At 41.1% G+C, this 22,597-nt stretch overlaps 1 long non-coding RNA gene across 1 annotated transcript in view; it reads left to right on the top strand.

The window, feature by feature from the left end:
* Positions 1–19,169: 19,169 nt before the first annotated feature.
* Positions 19,170–22,597, top strand: part of LOC143664605 (uncharacterized) — a 46,170-nt gene continuing 42,742 nt past the window's right edge. Inside the window, exon 1 of the long non-coding RNA XR_013166542.1 lies at positions 19,170–19,369. This is a non-coding gene — a long non-coding RNA (uncharacterized LOC143664605). The remainder of the gene's footprint in view (positions 19,370–22,597) is intronic.

Below are 22,597 nucleotides of genomic sequence, written 5' to 3'. Positions count from 1 at the left end.
ATGCTTTATTGTTTTTTTTCTAATGGGTGTGATATAGAAGAAAGTATATTCAACTCTGGAGCTCCCCGATGTGGTTTCAAATTCTGGCTCTGGCATCTCCTTTCCATGTGACTGTGGACAAGTTGTTTATTTTCTCCAAGCCTCAGTTTTCTCATCTGTGAAAATGGACTTAATAATAGCCGCCTCACGGGAAGGTTATGAGACTCAAATGGGGTTCCTCTTTTTTTTTTTTCTTTTTCTTTATTAAAGAAGTTGTGGGTTTACAGAACAATGATGCATAAAATACAGGAATCCCATATACCACTCCACAGCCAATGCCTTGTGTTGGTGTGGAACAATTGTATGTCGAGCATTTGTTACAATTGATGAAAGCATATTTTTAAATAATTGTACTATTAAGTAAGGTCCATGGTTTAACATAGGATTCACTGTGTAGTGTAGTGTAGTTCCATGAACTTAAAAGAAAAGAAATTATTCTTTTACCATATATACGATCTAATATTTTCATCTTAATCATATTCAGATATAGATTTCAGAGTTGGTAACTACATTCACAGTGCTGTGCTACCATCACCAAACCATTTCCATTATTCCGAATACGAAACCTGTACATTCAAGCCTTAACTTCCCATTCTCTAGCCCCACCCTGTTCCCTGGTAACCTGTATTCTAGATTCTGATTCTATAAGTTTGCTTATTCTAGTTGTTTCAAATCAGTGAGATCATACAATATTCCCCCCCCCCTCAAATATTTGTCCCTTTGTGTCTGGCTTATTTTACTCAACATGATATCTTCAAGTTTCATCCATATTGTCACGTGTATCAGGACTTCATTCCTTCTTATGGCTGATAATATTTCATCATATGTACATGCCACTTTTTGTTTACCCATTCATTGCTTGATGGGCACTTTGGTTGCTTCTATCTTTTGGCAATTTTGAATAATGTTGCTATGGATGTTGGTGTGCAAATATCTGTTTGAGTCCTTGCTTTCAATTCTTTTGGGTATATATTTAGTAGTGGGATTGCCAAGTCATATGGTAATTCTATCCTTTATTTTCTGAGGAACCACCAAATTGTCCTCCACAGCAGTTACAGTATTTTACATTGCCACCAGCAATAAATGAGTGTTCCTATTTCTCCACATCCTTGTTAGCACTTTTATTTTCTGTGTGTGTATGTTTTTTTTTTTTTAATAGCAGCCATTCTAGTGGGTGGAAAATGGTATCTCATTGTGATTTTGATTTGCATTTTCCTCATGGAAAATGATACTGAACATCTTTTCATGTGCTTTCTGGCCATTTGCATATCTTCTTTGGAGAGATGTCTATTCAAGTCTTTTGCCCATTTTTAAATTGTGTTGTTTTTTTGTTATTAAGTTGAAGGGTTTCTTTATATATTCTGGATATCAGACCCTTATCAGATCCATGGTTTCCAAATCATTTTCTCTCAGATGGAGATTTCTTTATGTGAATCACCTAGCACAATGTCTGGCATTTGATAAGTGCTCAACAAATGCAGTTCTCCCCCTACCCCCTACCCCAGCCCCATGGAGAATGTCTTAATATTCATGGATTTGTCTCAGTGCTCATGAGTTTTCATGTTTTGCTCTTTCAGACCCCAGTTGAGTTTGAGCTTTGGGTCAAGGCTTCCTCTTGCCTTAGGCTCAGTTATCCAGGAAGCAGACTTGGAGATAGAGAAGGGTATATGGTAGGTTTATGAGGAATGCTCTTGGGAACAATACCTGTGAGGGAGTGAGGGTAAAAGATGGGGCAAAAGTGGGAGAAGTTGAACGGCAATGTCATTGCAACAGAGGCCTCAGTTAATCCCAACGGGAGTGCTGGAGCTGGGATGGCCCTGCAGAGTTGACCTCAATTGAGGCAAGGGGGCCAGATATTTGAATCCCCAATTGGCTATGGGCATAAACTTAGGTGATGCCAGTCTTTTTTAGTATAGGGCAATTCCTGGGAAAGGATTCAACTGAGAACTGCCAGCAAGTAACACAGCATCTTGGGATATGAGTGACTATTTCTGAAGGGATTCTGGGTGGTATGATAAAACACCCACTACAGTCCAGCCCTTAGATATATTTGCTTCATGTAGCAAGTTTATGCCATCTAGATTAGTCCCTCTAGGATATCCTGGGAAAAATATGTTTTCCTGGGGAAACTTAAACTTATAGGAGTGGCATGAAGTAGAAATCTCCCTCCCACCCCATCCACACACATACTACAATGGGTCTTCAGGATGAAAATTATGGTTATCACTTCTCTCCTCTCCTAACCTCAAGCTCAGCCAGCACCTCTACTGGTCTTGGGGGCTTACCTGGTGGGTATACCAGACATTCATCTCTGATGAGTATGAGCCTCTGGTCACCATGCCCATGGATGCTACACTTGAGATTTCACCATCAATATTGCACAAGAAAGTGCCAAGAGGTGTCTGAGAGGACCCTTCAAGGATGGTGCTGAATAGGTGCTCAGCACTGGTCTCTGTGGCTGTCTTTGTCAGTGACAGTAGCCAGATGAGTCTTGGAGAGTAGACACTATGGATGACCTCAGTCCCTGCCATATGATTTTCTGTGCCCACTATTCCAATATTAGGGTGAGTGATGAAAGAGGCTGACTGACACTAACTGGCTATGCCATTTTATCTCTTGGGTTGTTTATGCCTTTTGCACGTTGGATGTTGTTTGGTGGGTGTTAACAGTTGATCAAAACTCTTCACAGTTCATGCCCACTCTTAAAGATTTATCAATATGCCTCTTGCCCAGGCTTTCTGGTTCCCAGTCTTCTAATGTTTCTCTCTTCATGCCTTTGACTAACTAGTTAAGCCATTTCCCACAGCTTATGAATCCATATATCCTCTTATCTTGGGCTTCTTTTCTTTCCAAAATAAGTGGATGACTAGGTATACCTCTTGATGCCCATCTATTAGGAAGATGTCTCCTCAATGCTGTCCTTCAGGGACACCCCTGAGAGAGGCTGTAATGTAGCAGCAGCAGTCTTTTCTGGCTTGTTCTCACATACTAAGCCTCCAATGTACTTGCTACTTCTTATTCTTCCAGTTTGATTAGCATAGTGTCACTGATACAGTGATATGTGTCATGTCTGCCATTGATATATGGGATGTTCTGCTGAACATCCAGATGGTCCTGATCCCTTTGGATTATATTATGAAAAAGGATGGGAGAGTTAATATAGCCCTAGAGTAAGACTGTAAATTTATGCTGTTGACTATTCCATGGGAACAAAAACTGCTTTTGATACTCTTTCCTGACAGGGATAGAAAATAATATATTCACCAGAGCCAGAACTGCATACCATATTTGAGCTGTATTAGTTTTCTCTAGCAAAGATTCCACATCTGGACCAGCAACTGTAATTGTAGCTACTGCTTGGTTGCATTTGTGATAGTCTACTGTCATCCGTCAGAATTCATCTGGTTTCCGTAGAGGCCAGATGGGTGCATTAAATGGGGATATTATGGGACAACCACCCCTGCTCCTTTAGGTCTTTAAGGGTAACACTAATCTCTGACATTCTCCTTTGGATATAATGGATCTCAGCTGTGAGCCATCAGCGGGTGAGGGGAGTGAGTTCCTTGGTCTTGGTGGTGGCATCAGATCTACCAAAGCCTGATGTTAATGTTCTCTTTGTTGGGTGACTGTGGGTGTGGACTGGTGATAAGAGACAGGTGGGCCGATCCATTTTTGGGGAAAACGGTCATCTTCTGACCTTCACATTTCCCTAATAAACATTATCTGGATAGAGTCAATCATAGGACTGTTAGGCTGAAGGGAGAAGAAATGGGGTTATTGGAATGATTGGAGCCAGATGGAAACTTGGTTGCTTAAGCCAACATATTTTTTCACTACTTGGACTGTGCCAGATAATGAGTTAATTGAGTTGACTTGTGTCTGAGCCTCTCCCCTGACTGGGAAGCAATAATTGACCCGTCTGGAACAGGTCTTGCCAGTCGAGAGCCTCTCTTGCATTGCTCTGATGCAAAGGGCCAGTGAGGACAAATATGCCTAAGAGATAGCTGAGGATCAGACAGAGGTACAAGTGGCTCCAAAAGGGTCACTAAAGAAAATACAACCAAATTTTTCCCTGGGACTCTCCAGTTTCTTGGTGCAAATGTGTTCAACTTTCACAGACATTTACTACATGTCACACAATGTAGAACATCAGGCTCCACAGTGCCTCCCCTGGTTATTTCTGGGAATCCCTGGGAATCATCTTATACGAACCCACATATAGTCCTCTTAGATGATTCTCTAGTCCCCTTATTAATATCTGCTGACCAAAGCCCTACTTGAGGGCAGTGCATTACCAGTGTCAATGCCACTGTTGAGCTCCATGTCGAGATGTTTGGCCAAGGGTGCGGTACGTTGATTGCTCCCAAAGCCGAACCCTCCACAGGCCAATGCAGCAGGTGATTTTTGGAGCTCACTCTGTGTGTGGGTCAGGATGAGTTCCAGGACAAGTGGGGAGTGTGCCTTTTGGGGAAAAAAAGCATTCTTACTGCTTTGGGAGGGCTACAGGGAGCCAGGGTCTCTCTCTCACACCAAACATGATGAGAATGAAAGTACCATTGATGACTGCTGAGAACCATCTTACAACCACATGGAACCAGCCTCAGAATGGAGCTGATCCTGTGAACAGTGAATAGTGGATGGAAAGACAGAAATATCCTGAGTCTTGATAACATTTCTGAGACACTGCATCAACTGAATTTTAAGTGCTTCCTACCTCAGACTTCCTCTTGTTTGAACAGATAAATCAATTATCTTAAGGCAATTATCTTGGATTTTCTTTTATTTGCTCTCTGAACCATTTTGACGGATGCTTAGCTCTTTTTAACTTCTGCCTTTAATTCCTCTCTTGAAAGGACTCAGATGCAAATCTACAAACCTTGGCAGGTGGACTACTTCCAGAGACTGTTCCTTAATCTGCTTCTAGTGTCCACCCTTTCCCATTCAGCCTCATCTCAATCTCAGTGTAGGGTTCTAGTTGAGGTCCCCTAAATAAGGAGAACCTATGACTGGTGACAGCAACCCAGTGGCTGGGGAGCCTGGGATGTTGAGAACAGTTACTGAGTACAAAAAGCAAAGTCAGAATCAGACCTCTGGTTTCAAACCCCTCCTCTAACACTGTAGGGCCTGGGGCACATCATTTTACCTCTCCATGCCTCAATGTTAAATTGGGTTTGATAATAGCACCTACCACAAAGTTGCGTGAGGATAAAGTGGGATAATGTACATATGATGATTTGAATAGGACTTGGTACACAGTAAATGCTTGTAACTGATTATTGACTTTTTTTTTGTATGCTGTATGGTAGGGCCACATTTAATTATTTTTCCATGTGAGTATCCTGTTATTGCAGCACCATTTGTTGGCTTTTTTGTTTGTTTGTTTTGCTTGTTTGTTTTTTGGGAAGTGCATAGACTGGAAATTGAACCCAGGTCTCCCGCATGGCAGGTGAGAATTCTACCACTGAACTACCCTTCCCTCTCCCTCACCCCCAATTACTGACTTCTATGATGGGTAAGCCAGTGTTAGCTGGGTGAATGGTAAGCAGGGAAGGTGTCTATTTCCTCCTTCTGGGGCTCTTAGCAATTCTGCAGGTGAGCTAGGTAAGGCTTCTGTCCTAATTCTGCTGAAAGGACTATGGAGGAATAGACAGTTGGGTTACTCCTTGGTGAAATTCTTTGCCGACTCTCCTTTTTTACTTTGAATCCAAAAAACTTGATGGTGATGATGGGGGAAGGGGCAGGGCAAGTTATGGATTGGTGTTTCTGAGAATAAGCCCCTTCCTTTTTCTGTGCTAGGAATTATTCTGGATTTGAGTGTTCTGAAGGCATAAGAAGGTGGTTCACCACAGCGTTAAATGTCTTCTTTTCATCTTGCTTGGCCTCTGTCACATCTTTATTGAATTTATAAACTCATTTTTCCCCTTTCTTTTAAAAATCACTATTTATTTGTAGAGCCACTGGTTTTAAAACTTGTGCAATATCTTAAATGTCATTTTTGCCTTGGTCTGCTCATAATACATGAGCTAGTGCCTCTTACATAATGTAACTCAGACGCCTTTGAAAATAATGATTTCCAGCAAGCATTTAACATGGGGAGTCATTACATAATGTGGAAAAATGCACAACTCCCATCATTAATTTGATCTAGTCTTTTAAAGATGAGGAGATAGGAGTCACATGTAGACCTTGCCAAAAGAACTGGTTCCGACTGGGTCTGCCAAGGGCCTCAAGGTGACCCCATAAACCAAGTTTACCGGTCAATGCAGTGAAATAACCAGCCAGATTCTATCCTCAACTGGGTCGTCTCTTTCAGACAACTGGCTCTGTTTATTTTCTCTTTCCAATGTATTGGCCATTGGAATTGGATTGATTGGCCTGTTGTTTTGGCATTGGGCACAGACTCATTTACAGTCAAATTTTTGGCCAATTCACGGGGGAAAACATCTGTCAAGCTTGCTGTTTCACTAGGTGATCTAGAAGCTCTAGGGTGAAACAACTGTAGCTGAGGTCTGATAAGAAATATAGACCCAAACTTCACGGTGGTTAGACTTTTCTGTTTCCCTCTTTATGTGGTTGTGTGTGTTTGTGGTCCAACACCTGCTTCTTCTCTCCTTGTGGTCATCACTTCCCAATTTTGCTGATACATTCTGGATGGCTGATTGGAGACCTTGTCGAGGAGTGTTAAGAGCTCTGAAGTCAGATGGATGTTGGGTTATATCAATTACTTCTATGACCTTTGACCATCACTTTCTCTTTCTGAGCGTCAGTTGCCTCACCTAGAAAATGTGGACAATTCCAATGCTTGTCTCTTATCATCGTCTGAGGCATGATGACCAATAGTCCTGGTTTTTTCAGGTTTGAGGGGGTTCCAAGATGTAGGACTTTCTGTTTTAAAACTGGGATATCCCAAAATAGCTGAGATGAGTTGGTGACCCAGTTGTGAGGATTAAATGAGACAGGGCCTACAGAGCATTTACGACACATTGAAAATGGCTCATAAACATTGAGTATATTATTCATTGTCAAGTTTTTGACCAAGTACCTGAGTTCTCCCTCCTCCAAGACAGCAAAGTACTGGCTACTCTCCTCTACCGTATGTAGCACTTCCCACCCACTTTCGTCATCCATTGGAGATGAGGTAGACAGGCCTTTTGAGTTTCAAGAACTGACACTCAATCTAAGAAGGGCACAACTTTTCATCATGGTCCAGAACCCAATGGCTTCAAGGCTAGGAGGCCTACATTCCGTGTCCTCCTCTGCCACCAACTAGCTGTGAGGCTTGGGTTCCTTGAAGATGGGGAATCAGCTGCCTCATGGGGCTGTTATGAGACTTGTATGAAATCATGCATGTAAAAGGTTTGAACTGCAAGTCATCATTCAGATGGGAAGTGTTTTATTAAAGGCTGAGTTCAACAGCACTTGCTTATCCTCAGGAGCAAAGTGGGAACTTCCCTACCACAGGTGCCCCTTGGGGAAAGAAATATCTTTCCAAGCCCATTCCAAAAGTTCAAGAATCTCCTCTGCCAGTTCCAATAGAAATATCCCAGGAAAGATCCCTGATGGGCTGTGCTTGGGTTATATGCCAACATCTGGACCAATCACTGCAGCTAAGGGAACAGGGCGTTAGGATTGGCTCTTGGTCATTGGGTCATGTGCTCATTGCTCCAGGACAGAAGGGGACAAAGTGGTGGCAGGCAGGCCATGGCAATAAATGCCAGGCAAAAGGAGTTCAGACTTTTTCCTAGAAGCGATAGGGAACCATTGGAGGGTTTTAAAAAGGAGAGGGATGGATATGAATTGGATTTGAAGAAGTCACTCTGGCTGCTGGGTGGAGAACACAGACTGGAGGGGCCAAAACTGAAGGTGGTCCTAGAATCCTAGTGAGAAACAATGAGGCCCCTACCCAGGAAATGGTAGTGGAGATGAAGAAATGGGATGAATGATGACTCACTGGACAGTGGGGACAGGGTGGGAGGACTCCAAACATTTCAGTGCAGATCCTCAATGCTTTATTAATGTCTACATCTGAGTTTTTTTTTTTTTTTTTTAAAGAAACGTCTCACTGGTTTCAGCCATGTGTTTCCTTCCGTGAGAGGTGGTGGGGACCCTTAGCTGTTGGGGGTAGGTGGGTACTGAGCAGCTGTAAAGGCTGGTGTTTGGGGACAGGCATACATTCTCCCAGCACCCACTCTGTAAACTGCACGCAGGACCAGCTGTGTTTTCTCTGCCTCCTTACATCATCACCAGTCATAAAAACCCTACCAGGGGAATTGTGCTGACGATCTGGGCTGTGATGTATGAGACAAAGGAGTCCAGGGGGCTGATTTCAGAGTTTGCACAGTTATGATTCCTGCTGGTCAGGAGGGAAGGTAGGTTGGAGCTGGCATGCATTACATTTGATGATCGTCTACAGTTGCTCTACAGGTCAATAATTTCCTGGCTTTAAGCAGACTCTGGCTGTTTAGTTCTACCCTGGCCTTTTAATACAGCTGGCATGCCCTAGAGAGGTGCTGCAGCTGAGGGGTGGGGGATAGTTCCCTGCCCCTCCCTACTGGGCTCCCTGCAGACAGTGAGGTCTGGGGCCCCCTGAGCACAGGTGACCGGCTTTCCTTGGCTTTGGAGACCTGGTTCAGTCCCTTCCTCTGGCTTTGCTGCCTGATCTGGCCCACAGGATGACCTGTTAGGATGTGGGGCAGATTGGAATTTTGTGTCTACCTATCTGGCATGGGTCTCTCACTTCAGAATGAAGAGCGCTTTGATCCGAGCGGAAGAATTCAGTCCCACTCCATTCACACACAGCCCTCTGCGTGCCCCTCCCCTGCCAGTGGACACAACCTACATCCTTACTCAAGGAGGAAAAGTTCATCTGTCAAAGCCATTCCAAAAACTGTGCCCTATCAGATCCTTGTTTAGAAAATAGAAATGTAAAAAAGAAAATCCTTATTAGGTACCACACAATAATAGCTCACACTTTAGAGTGTTCTCCCTGTGCCAGGCACTGTGCTGAGTACCTTTACTTGCTTTACTCATTTTAATCTCCTCATTGACCCTATTCAGTGGTGTATTAGTTTCCTGGGGCTGCCACGACAGAGTATGACAAACTGGGTGGCTTAACACATAAGAAATGTATTCTTTCACAGTTCTGGAAGCTAGATGTCCGAAATCGATAGAGCCCTGCACCCTTTGAAACCTGCAGGGCAGAGTCCTTCCTTGCCTCTTCCTACTTTCTTGTGTTTGCCAGCAACCAGTGTGTTCTTGGCTTGTGGCTGCAGCACTTCAGTCTGTCTCACATGGCCTTCCTCCTTTTGGTCCTCCCTGTCCTTGTGCCTCTTCTCGTCTTATAAGGAACAGGTTATATTGAATTAAGGGTCCACCCTACTCCAGCACAACCTCATCTTAACTTATTGCACTTGTAACAACCCTATTTCCAGTAAGGTCATTCTTAAGTACTAGGGGTTAGGATTTCAACAAATGTGGAGGAGGGGCACAATTCAAGCATAAGAGGTAGGTTCTATTATCACGCCTATTTTGTGGCTGAGCCTGCACAGAGAGGTCAACGAAGGTGTCCTAAGTCACAAGGCTCGTGAGTGGGTGAGTCAAGATCTGAAATCCAGGCTGATCGATCCTAGACATACTGATGTTACCGCACAAGCGGTGTCCATAAACCCCGCCTTTGCCAACGGGCACCGCCCACCAGCAGGTGAACCAATCAGATACAGGAAAATTCAGCCAATCAGCGCACAGCAATGCACGGCCAGTGCACACTGGATCAACAGTGTGGATTCTTCCGCCGGCAGAGTGTAGGAACGCACCTGGAGTGATGAAACTCCGTAATGTTTTTGTTATGGGTATTTCTCTTTACACAAGACATACGCAGTTCCATTCTCGTAAACGATCCAGGCATATTCTGAACAGAATACGACAGTTCATCCTTAGCTCTCTTTTGCCCATTCACTCCACAGGGACAGTCACTATTACTAGCCTGCCTTCATCCTCCCACCTCATTTTCTATGCTTTTTCTGTGCTTTTTTCTATGCTTTTTTCACATATGCACGCAGTTTTTCTTCTTTCTTTTTTTTTTTTTTAAAGAATTAGAATCATCTTCTCTATATTTTCAAAACTTTGTATTAATTTCTTCTACCAACTAAATCTTAGAGATTTTTCCATGAGAGTGCCTGTACTTCCCCCTCATTCATTTGAAGGATTGCATAGTATTCCCTAGGATGGATTTGCTGCAATGTATTTAACCTAATTGATGGGGCACTTTTTTAAGAAACATAGATCATTTGAAAAACTGATTTACCCATGACTACTAACAAAATAAAGAATAAAGTCTAAAGCGAGAGAAAGCTTTAGGGCCGAATATTAATTAGGTTACCGTAAACGCTAAAAGGGGATGGGGTGTCTCCTCCTGTTGACTTTTAACCTAGGGAGTCACAAGCACCCCTTGATTCTGCTCAGTTCCCTAGCTCCATCCAGCGCCTTCAGTAACCCCACTGCCCTTTCCCCATTCGAGGGCGCTGCGGGCCTGACCCAGGATATCTTGACACCAGCCAGTGGTAGGGACAAGAGTTGGTTAAACTTGGCGGCTTAAAGGTGCCAAAAGTGAGTCTGCAGCAACTCACATTCCACACAAGCATCTCACCCAGCTTTGCTTAGGAAAACCCAAACACCGTTTTTGTTGAGACTTTGAGGAGCCCCGAAGCCACTGAGGGCCTGGCTTGCTCCGGCACACGTCTGAAATATGCCAGGCAGGTGTCTCCAAAGAACTTATGCTACAGGGAAATGTATCCTGATGTAATCTGACTAATTTGGCTTTTGCCTTACTTCCAAGAGAACTAGCTATTTGTAATGGAAACAGTTCTGGGGCCACTTCAGACAAGGCTTTGTAATGCGAGCTGGTAAAACCCTGCAGGTGCTATGGGGGCCCCGTTTTCATTTTACATTTCACATTTGTTTACGTTCATGCGTTTCTCTGGGAGGAAGAAAAAAAAGTGACCCAGGAGGGATTTAACAAGTCATTTTTCATTTCGAAAAAAGATATTATTTTGTATTAAGAAAATTAACATCCAACAGGTCATGGGGATAGTGCTGGCGACAGGAAGCCCACAGGCCCAGGAGGATGTGTTTTCTGAGACTAATTCCCCAAAGATGTGTGTTCAGAATCCGATGTACCTGGGGCACTTGGCAGAGGTATCAATTAGAAAGGGGGAAGCAGTGTTTTCCTTGCTAATTCTTGGCTACTGAATAGGGGTTACTGAAAGCTCCTTTTTTCCCCCCTTGGAGTTAGGTCTTTTGAAAAATTGTAGAAATATGAATTCAACTTTGCTTTCAATTAAGGGACTGGAGAAAAATGGTTTCTGAGATGCAAGACTGGGCTGATGGGTGCAGAGGACCATGTCTCACCCTCTGATGAGTTTATAGAGCACCGACTGCCAACCTACAAGAGCTAGGTGGTGGGGATTTCAGTTAGAAAGGAGGGAAGAGAGATTAGAGGGGCTCTTTCTGTTCCCCAAGGTTATTTCATGCAGGTTAAGGCCAGTGTATAGCAGTCATCACCAGAGAAGACATGGTATATTTGTCACCTAGACCCCAATTCCCTGCTCTTGATGTGAGAGCCTAGGGCTTACTCCATAATTTCCCCTGGTTCATGCAGTGAACGTCTCTATTTTTCTCTTTCCCTCCTGGCCGCTATGTTCTTCTGAGCTGCCTTGAGACTGACTGGCCTGTGTGTAGAGGAAGACTTTTCACATGCAAAAATCTGCCCCAAAATGTGTCCTGAGTTTAGTGACTGTATTGACTCCCGGCTAGGGTATTGGAAGTGAATGCAGTACAGACCATGCAGCCTTCTGCCATCTTGCTGGCCCTACTGGACTTCTCTTCTTGCCTTTCCCTACTTCTGTGTCTGGAAAAATAAGCAAAGTTGTCTCTTTTTTTCAACAGGAGAGTCCCTTCATCGCACACTCAGAGGCCCACAAGGGGGCTCACTCATCCCCCCTCCCCCCCAAAATATATTTCCCTTCCTCCGGAGAATTCTGCTGAGTAAAATGTTGTTCAACTTCTGCATAAATGTACCTATGTGCCTCATAGAGCACTTGACATGGATTTATGTAGACCCACAGCATTGTATGTGATCATAGCCTATCCACACTGAAAAAGGCCTTGGAGACTTGCTGACTTAACTCTTTATCTTACACATTAGGAAACAGATGCTCAGAGAGGGAAGAGGACATGCCCAAAGTCACCTTGGAGTACTGGTGGAGATGGCATAAGAATCAAGACCTCTGACTCATTGCCTAGTGCTGTTTCCCTCACACATGGTTCTTTAAGCTTCCCTCCCCCACACCAGCTCTTTAATGACTGCTTTCGGGAAGGAATCTAAGCACAAAAATTGCTACACTCTGTAGTAAGTGCCTGATCCTTCCTGACAAATCTCTCTTGAATTCATCCTTTGGAGGAAGGAGGGAGCCAGAGAGAGGGTGAAAGCAGTTTAGTCTGAATTCATTGTACTTGGAGGTGCAATAACTATTTGCTGACATTGGATACAATCAAGTGAAAATGAGGTTAAAGGATACCTTGGAAGAGCACAATTCTCAGTGTTTGGAATGGTTTGGTTGGAGCAGAGCTCCTATATACTGCTGGTGGGAATTGGTACAATTTTATCCAAAAGTAATTTGGCAATATGTATAGTGAACCTTAATAAAATTCACGTGCTATGTTTTACTAAACTTTTAAATTGAAGTTTAACCTGCATGCAGTCAAATGCATGAATCTTAAGTGTAGAGCCTGAGGAGTTTTTACAAAGTGAATATACCTATTTGAAGCTTTTATGTATCCCAGAAAAGCCATGTTCTTTTTCCTGATCCAATCTTGTGGGGGCAGCCACGTTTCTTTTAATCCTGATTCAATATTGTGGAGTAGAAACTCTGATTGGTTTGTCTCCCTGGAGATGTGACCTTTTGATTAGATGGAGACACAACTATTCCCATTCAAGGTGGGTGTTGATTAGTTTACTGGAGTCCATTAAAAGGGGAAACATTTTGGAGAAATTTCAGAGCTGATAAATACAGAAACATTTGGAGATACAGAATGAAAATACCCTTGGGGAAGCCATTTGAAATGAGAACCCTGGAGAGAAAGCTAGCAGGTGTCGCCATGTGCTTTCCCAGCTAACAGAGAAACCCAAAACGTCATCAGCCCTTTCTTGAGTCAAGGTATCTTTTTCTGGATGCCTTAGTTTGGACATTTTTATGGCCTTAGAACTGTATACTTGTGACTTAATAAATTCTCTTTTTAAAAGCTGTTCCTTTTCTGGTATATAGGATTCTGGCAGCTTTCACAAACCCAAACAGAACATATCTAGGTGTTTACCATCTGAATCAAGATATAGAATATTACCAGCATGCTAAAAAGCCTCTTTTATGCCCTCTCCTCATTATTATCACCCCCAGAAAAACCACTACTCTGACTTCTATCTCTACAGATTAAATTTTGCCAGCATTTGAATTTCATATGAACAGGATCCTACAGAATGTACCCTTGTATGTCTAACTTATTTCATTCCATATTATACCTGTGAGATTCATCCATGGTTTTGAATATATTGTTTGTTCTTTTTCACTGTTCAATCAGGTTCCATTGTCTGAGAGTAACACTATTTGTCCATTCTACTGTGAATGGACTTTTGAATTGTTTCTAGCTCTTGGCCATTAAGAGTAACGTTACTTTGATATTCTTGACTTTTGGTACACCTAACATGCATTCCTGAGAGCATAGATCTAAGAGTAGAATTTTGGGGTCATTAAAACATGTTTATGCTAAACATGTTTTCCAATGCAGTTATACCAGCTTATACTCCCATAGGAGAATATGAGAATTCCATGAGCTTTCCATCCTTGCCAACAGTTGGTGTCAGTTGGAAAAAAAAAAATCAGACACTGATGGTGGATGGTGATACGTCATTGTGGTTTTAATTAATCCTTCATAAGCCTTCTATTGGCAATTTGGACATGCCCTTTTGTGAAGTGCCGGTACTGGGTTTTATCCACTTTTGGGAGGGTGTCTGTCCTTTTTTCATTGATTTGTAGGTGTTCTCAGTAGATGGGTTCTTTGCCAGATAAATATATTACAATTATCTTCTCCCATTCTTTGGTTTGCCTCTTTCATTTTCTTAATGGAATTTTTTGATGAACAGTAATTCTCAATTTTAAAGTAGTCCACCTTTTCAATCTTTTCCTTTATGTTTAGTTCTCTCTGTGTTTTAAGAAGTCTTTGTCTATCTACAAGCATAAAACTATTCTTCTATGTTTTATTCTAGAAATTTTACTTTTCACATTTGGGTCATCAATCCATCAGAAATTTAGTGTACAGTATGGGGTAAGAGTCAAAGTTCATATTTTCCATAAGGTTACACAATTGATCTAGTACCAATTGATGGACAATTCTTTTTCCCATTGCAGTTCAGTGGTATCTTTGATATAAATCAAGTGATTGTATATGTTTGGGTCTAATCAAGTTTGTTATTCATGTTGTATATGGATTTATATCTTAATTCTTGTATCTATTTGTGCTATCAATTACTGAGAGATGTGTGTCAAAATATTTCACAATAATTATGGATTTGTCTGTTTTTCCTTTTAGTTCTTACAGTGTTTGGTCTATATAACTGTATGTGTATATATATATATTTTGAGGCTACATTATTAAGCTCATTTAAATTTAGGCTTGCCATGTACTCCTATTGATTTGACCCCTCTATAGTTATGAATTGTACTTCATGTCTAATAATACTTCTGGTTTTAATGTCTATTTGTTCTGATATTAGTAGAGCTATCCCTGCCATTTTAAAAAAAGCATTTTCATGGATATCTTTCACATCCTTTTACTTTTAACCCTTTTGGGTCCTTATTTTAAAGTTGTACCTTTTGTAAGCAGCATATATATATATTTAAAATATCAAGATCAACAATCCTTTTATTTTAATTGGAGTATTTAGTTCATTCCTACTTTTTGGCTTTTAGGAATAAAGTGACAATTAATATTTTTATACAGGAGTTTTTGTGGGTATATGTTTTTCTTGGAGAAATGTCTAGAAGCAAAATTGTGAGTAGGTATATAATCTTATTGTTTTTAATCAATATTGTTAAGGTATAATTTATATACAATAAAATGCAGAGATTTAAATTATACAGTGTATTAAATTTCAGCAAATGTATACACCCATGTAAACCATCACCCAGGATCAAAGTATAGAATATTTTCATCACTCTAAAATGTTTTCTTCTATACGTCTTACTACACTGACCTGATATCTATTATGATAGTTTTGCCTAGAATCAGATGTTAGGTACACTGTGTTTTGCTTATTTTGAGTAACATAATGTTTTTGAGACTCATCCATGGTTTATGGGTCTGTAGTTCTATTCATTTGTACTTATGAGTGGTATTTTATATTATGGATATACCCAAATTTACTTATGGAATTATTGCTTCCAGTTTTGCCTATCATGAGTAAAGCTGTTATGAACATTTTTGCGCAAGTCTTTTGTGGCCATTTGTTTTCAGTTTTCTTGGGAAATACCTAGAAGTGGAATCACTGGGACATTGTCTAAGAATGCATTTATAGTAAACTGCCTGCTTTAGTTTGCTAAGTCCCCTGGAATGCAATACACCAGAGATGGACTGGCTTTTATAAAGGGGATTTATTTAGTTACAAATTTACAGTTCCTTAGAGGAAAGGCAGCTAACTTTCGTTTGGGTTTCTCTATCCCATGGGAAGGCACGCGGTGGCATCTGTTGGGCTCTCTCCCACCTTCTGGGTTCACACAGCTTTCCCCGGGCCGTGTCCTTTCTGCATCTCTAAACGTCTGGGTCTGAGGTGCTGGGCTCTGAGCTGCTTGTGCTGGGCTGTGCTGAGCGTCTGTTCAGCTGTTTCTCTCTCTCTCCTCCTTTTAAGCCTCACCCATTGAGGAAGGCACATACCTTAGCTGACTGTAGATGTAATCAGCCATAGATGAAATTCACTTGCTGATGATTTAAGTTCATAGCAACAGAACTAGTTCTGTTGGCACTATCACCTGGCCAAGTTGACATCTGAGCTTAATATTACACTGCCATACTGCTTTCCAAAGTAGTTCCTAATAGTTTACTCTATCACCACCTGTAGGGTTCCATATTCTCTGCCTACATGCTGCGTTGCCAGGAGTATCTCATTATGATTTTTATTTTTTTAAACTTTTTAATGGTATAATATAACATATATAAAAAGCAAAGAAAGAAAAAAAAAACAGTTTTCAAAGCACTCTTCAACAAGTAGTTACAGGATGGATTCCAGAGTTTGTCATGGGCTACCAAACTATTATCTCAGATTTTTCCTTCTTACTGCTCCAGAACATAGAAGATTAGAAGAAATAAATACTTTTTTTAATCATCACACTTGACTTTTTCTTTCCTGTGTATGAAAAAGAACATATACACACAAAAGCAATAAATTTCAAAGCACAGTGCAGCAAGTAGTTTATATTAGTTTTTTTAAAATATACTTTATTTACTAAACATACCAACATACAAACACAAACATTCTTACTATATGATCATTCCTTTCTACATATATAATCAGTAATTCACAATATCATCACATAGTTGCATATTCATCATGATCATTTCTTAGAATTCAGAAAAAAGAAACAGAAAGAAAACAAAAAAATTCATACATACCATACCCCTTACCTCTCCCTTTCATTGATCACTAGCATTTCAATCTACTAAATTTATTTTAACATTTGTTCCCCTATTATTTATTTTTAATCCATATCTCATTGTGATTTTAATTTGCATGTCCCTAAGTACCTTTCCCAAGTTTATTGTCCATCTATCTTCTTTCTGAAGTGTCTCTTCAAACCTATGACACGTTAAAAAAAAATAGGGTTCTCTGTCCTATCTTTTCTTACTGATTTGTAGTTCTTTATATATTCTGAATACAAGTCCTTTGCCAGATATATGTATGGCAAATAATTTTCCCCAATCTGTTTCCTAATGTGTTCATTAATAATAGTGAATAGTTCTTTGAAGAAAAGAACTATATTTCCCATGTTATACAGGACATGGGAAGATGTTTATGACATATTGTTGGACTAAAAAAGGAGGATACAAAATTGTACTTGCAGTATGACCTTAACTATCTAAAATATGCATTTAAAAAACTGTAGGGGAACATGTAAAATTTTCTGTGGCTGACTTTGAGTAGTGAGGTTATGCTCCCTTGCTATTTGTTTTTCTTGTGGCAAAAAACACTCAACATGTAATTAGCATTTTAGCCATTTTAAACTGTACAATTCAGTAGCAATAAGTACATTTACGTGTGCAACCACTATCGAGTTCCAGCACTTTTTTATCACCCCAAATGGAAACCGTACCCATTAACAATCATTCCCCATTTATGTTCCTAAGTCCCCCAACAATCACTAATCTGCTTTCTGTCTCTATACTATTATTTTTTAAAATATATTTTAAATTTTCCCCTGAATTTTAGCCAGAAAGTATGCATTTTGATATGAGACATAGAGCACAAACCAAGAACAGCAAAGAATGGCTGCTAGAAGGGGACGAGTGAGTTAGCCATCCTGTATCAGAGGGAGCAAGGCAGTAGAATTCATACACAACTCCTAAAATTCTTTGCAGGAAGTCCTAGCATTCTGCCCACTCTACACGATGCTGAGTATATTCCCCATGTCCTGGTAGATCTGGCCTCCAGGTTCCATCTGCCTGTTTCCCCCACCACACTGGGAACTCCACAGGGAACTACATTGTGGAAACTCCACAAGGAAACTATGCTGGTTTTGGTGTCCAAAACATCTCTCCTGTCCATTATGACCCCAGGTCATCCTTGTGGTTATTAGTAGTTGTGGAGTGAATGAACCCATGTGTGCAAGGAAAATTCCCCTAGTTGGAGTTCTCAGCTGGTGCCTGATCATTTCTTCCTACTCATCACTTTGTTGAGTTCTCTAGAGCTTAATCCGCCACATCCAAGAAACATCTGCGCCTGAACTCGAATAGAAAGCATCATTAGGCATCAAAAAGCATTCTGGGAGCAAGCCCTAGCTAAGGGACCAAGGCTAGAGCTGTGAGAAAATTTCTGAATAGTAGATTCCTTAGGTCTCTTATGGCTTTATTGACCAGAGTGGGAGGGGAGAAGTAATAATGAGTGACATTTATATAGTGTGTTACAGTTTACATAGCTCTTGCTTGCACATTACCTCATTTAATCCGGAAGGAGCACTGGGTGGGGTTGAAGCACGTGGTGGAGTTTGCCTGCCTGTGTTTACATCCTGGCTCCACCATCTAACTGTGTGACCCTGGGATATTTATGCACCTCGTGCCCCAATTTCCTTATGCGCACCACGAAGACACTGATAGTACCTGTTGCATAGATTTATTGCGAAGATTAAATAAGGTAATGTCTGCAAGCACTTAGAATAGTGCCTGGAGCATAGTAAACACTAAATAAAACTCGACTATTATTACTTAATCCTCAAAATAGGGCCAGGAGGTATGTGTAGACGTAATTCCATGTAACGATCCAGCAGACTGGGGCTCAAAAAGATGGAGTGACCTATTTAAGATCACACAGTGAAGAAGGCGGGGTAGGGGACAGGATTTGGACCCAGTCTGCATGACCCCAAAGCTCTGATATGCACTTTGTACAGGCTTAAAGGCAGAAGAAAATTCTGCTTTATGAGGCTCAGGCATCAGCATGTTAAAAGTTATCTTCGATGTAGGCAAGGTGTTCTAGTTGTGAATCACTTAATACCCTGCCAGAGCATGGTAGAAATAACTATTGCTGCTACATTAACAAAGTATTTTAAAAGTCTTTCCAGTATCTATTCCCTCTCTTCTAGTAATAGCACCCTGACTTCCTTCCAGGAACAAGCGCCCATTCTCACCCCACTCCACTCTCAATCCTTGGTTCCTGCAGTGGGCTCTTCACTAAAAGGGATGGACATGTGACCAGTTCTGCCCAATCAGAGCATGAGAAATAGTTTCAGAATAGGCACGTGATACAGGTCTAGCCAATCAGAGCATTGCATCTCTTAAAGCAGGAGGATTCGTTCACAAACGGGCATAGAATCCAAACCAACCCGAGAGCCACAGGCTCAGTGATACGACTTCGTTCACAGCTGTGAAGGGAGAGGCATTGCCTTCCTGTTGGGGAGGTTGAGAGGAGAGGATATGGCTTGAAGCCCCAGAGGACAGCTTGCCTTCTCAGCGGGGACAGCCTGCCTGAGAACAACAGGTCCAGCCTGGAAGAAAGCTGAGTTGAGCAATGGAGAAAGTGAGACAAAGTCTAATATCCCCAGAATCTAACTGTTCTGAGAACTAGGTGGAAACTAGTTCTAGACTTTTCTGTTTTGCTTCCTTTTATCATCACTAGCTAGGCTCTAGTCCTGTGCTTTGTACTCATGGTGTCCCCATTATGTCCCAGTCAGCCTCTCCAAGGAGGTGATAGTAACCCCAGTTGACAGTGGAGAAGACAGGCTCTGTGACATGAAGCTACTGGACTACGGTACCCAGCAACTCCAGATCCTTTTTGCTAGGACACAACCACTCCACCACAAGTCTGAAGAAAGCTCTTGTCTTCTGTCTTTCCCTGCCCTTAGGCAAGGGATGCATTTCCTCATGAAAATGTCACAACAGCAGGGACATGAGCGCCTGGGCAAAGGCGTTTTCTTGGACCCCATCCATGGCTACCCTCGATTGTCCTCCTGAGAGCCAGTTTGGAACCAAAAAGATTTACTGCATTTCACAATTTTTGTTGAACAAATTAGTGGATTAAGGGAGCAAATTAAATCCACATTTTTTTTCTAATATCATTGAAAATATGTTGGGCAGACTGGAAATGGACCTGCCTGATCTTGGTACTGCCTCAGTGGAGCCCAAATCATGTGGCTTCCTAGATGTGTGTGTGTGTGTATGTATTTGTGTTTGTGTTTAACTTGATTCTCATAAAGACCCTTGGGAAGCCTGGCCACAAGTCTTATCTGAGATTTTGGACCTGGCACTCAGGTATAGGCGAGAACACAGCACCCACACCTGAGCTGAGGTTCCAGCAAGGAGGGCCCTTCTCTGGGCCACTCCATCCAGTCCTCCTCATCATTCCTCCTGTAACTTGGTTACAGTCTGATTTCTTGTAAATTCCAGGATTATTCTACAGCTTTACTATTTAGCTCAAACCACATCTCTCTTCTTAAAGATTTTCATAGAAGAGTTTCCGCTTAAGTGTTCTTTCCTTTCTCTGATCTCTGAGTTAAGCCAGTAAATATATAGTCCATTTGGCGATTAACTAGATTAATGCCTTTGGCATCTCACTCAATGGCTTAGATATTTCATTTCCCCCCATCATTGTTTCTGGACTTCCTTGTATAAAGAGAAACTATTTCAGGGCAGGGAATGTGATTTCTCCTTCTTTCTATATGAAACCTATATGTAGTAGCATACAATGAATATTTATTACATGTTTAATTGGTATATGATTACAGAACCATAAAGTGGGGACTTTTAAAGAGAGAAAAAACATGATCTTGGCTGAGTCAATAAGGGGAGGCAGCAAAGCCCAAAGGTGAAGTGTAAGGGCTTTAATGCGAGATAGCTGTGTCTGAATCCTGGCTTTCCTACTTATGATCTTAGCAATGATGTCATCCCTCTGTGCCTCAGTTTCTTCACTCATAAATTGGAAATAACAGCACTTGAATGAGTCCCTAGTTCAGTACCAGAACACAATAAGCTTTCACTAAATGTTCGCAAGCACAATTTCAGCATTTCTTCCCCCAAATCCTTATATTCTTAGGAAATGCATATGGATAATTACAGATGGATTTTTACCTTACCCAATTGTTGTCTAGATGATCAGATTCGTATCTTTAAAACATTACTTGTCTGCATGACTATGTTCCCCCCAACCACTGTCCAAGTTGAAGGAAGAAAAAAGAAGTTAACTCCAGACATCGAAACAAACAGAGGAGAAATTTAGAAGGAACCACTGTTAGCAAAAGAGATGAGCCCAAGGGAGCATAAGGAATGCTACCAAATATATCCATGAAGTAAGAGAGGTAGGGGAAGAGAAGCCATCAATAAATTAAGATCAATGAAAAAATTTTTTTTGTTGTGATGTGACCTCATCGTCCAGGTGCCTGAAACAAAGACAAGAAGTGGGGATGATTGGATAACCATGTCATTCTCCCAACCAACCAGCTAGTTTCCCCTTAACATGACTCAGACTTACTCCTCCATCTCACCCTCATGTGCCCACCTGGTTCAGGGTCTGTCACCACTAGAAAGAGAGAAAGTTCTGAGGGTTGGCGAACAGCTGCTCTAGACCCATCTCCCTCAGTGCCATCCATCAGCACATCCTGTTGGTTAGATTTTCAAACTGTATGGTCATCCTCTGTGCTGCTCCCCAGCTCCATTGCCCTCAACTCCAAGCCTCCATCTCTTGCCAGGAAACCTGCAGGGGCTTTCTAAGTGGTCTGTGTGCTTTCATTCTTTTTTAAAAATTTATTTATTAATTAAAAAAATTAAGAACAAACAAAAACATTAACATATCATTCTGTTCTACATGTATATTCAGTAATTCTCAATATCATCACATAGTTGCATATTCATCATTTCTTAGAACATTTGCATCAATTCAGAAAAAGAAATAAAAAGACAACAGAAAAAGAAATAAAACAATAACAGAAAAAAAAAAGATTATACATACCATACCCCTTACCCTTCACCCTCATTTATCACTAGCATTTCAAACTAAGTTTATTTTAACATTTGTTCCCCCCCTTATTTTATTCCATGTGTTCTACTCGTTTGTTGACAAGGTAGATAAAAGCATCAGACACAAGGTTTTCACAATCATACAGTCACATTGTGACAGCTATATCATTATTCAATCATCCTTGAGAAATATGGCTACCGGAACAGAGCTCTGCATTTTCAGACAGTTCCCTCCACCCTCCCCATTACATCTTTTTTAAAAAAAATTTTATTAATTAAAAAAAATTACAAGAAACAAATATTCCCAACACATACACTCAGCAATTCACAATATCATCACATAGTTGCATATTCATCATCATGATCATTTCTCAGTATATTAGCATCAATTCAGAAAAAGAAATAAAACGACAACAGAAAAATATAACAATCAGAAAAAAAAAATTTTACAGGCCATACCCCTTACTGATCCCTTTCATTGATCACTAGCATTTCAAACTAAGTCTATTTTAACATTTGTTCCCCCTATTATTTATTTTTATTCCATATGTTCCTCTCATCTGTTGACAAGGTAGATAAAAGGAGCATCAGACACAAGGTTTTCACAATCACACAGTCACATTGTGAAAGCTATATCATTATACAATCATCATCAAGAAATGGCTACTGGAGCACAGCTCTACATTTTCAGGCAGTTCCCTCCTGCCTCTCCATTACATTGTACTTTCATTCTTACATTTGCCATTCTCTGAAATTACCTGGTTTCTCAACTTTTCTATTTGTTGTTTTCCCCATT

Source organism: Tamandua tetradactyla, chromosome 20, assembly GCF_023851605.1.
Source record: "Tamandua tetradactyla isolate mTamTet1 chromosome 20, mTamTet1.pri, whole genome shotgun sequence".
NCBI classification, from domain to species: Eukaryota; Metazoa; Chordata; class Mammalia; order Pilosa; family Myrmecophagidae; genus Tamandua; species Tamandua tetradactyla.
Note: the sequence above shows the minus strand (reverse complement) of the source record. Positions and strands in the feature narration are given on the sequence as shown.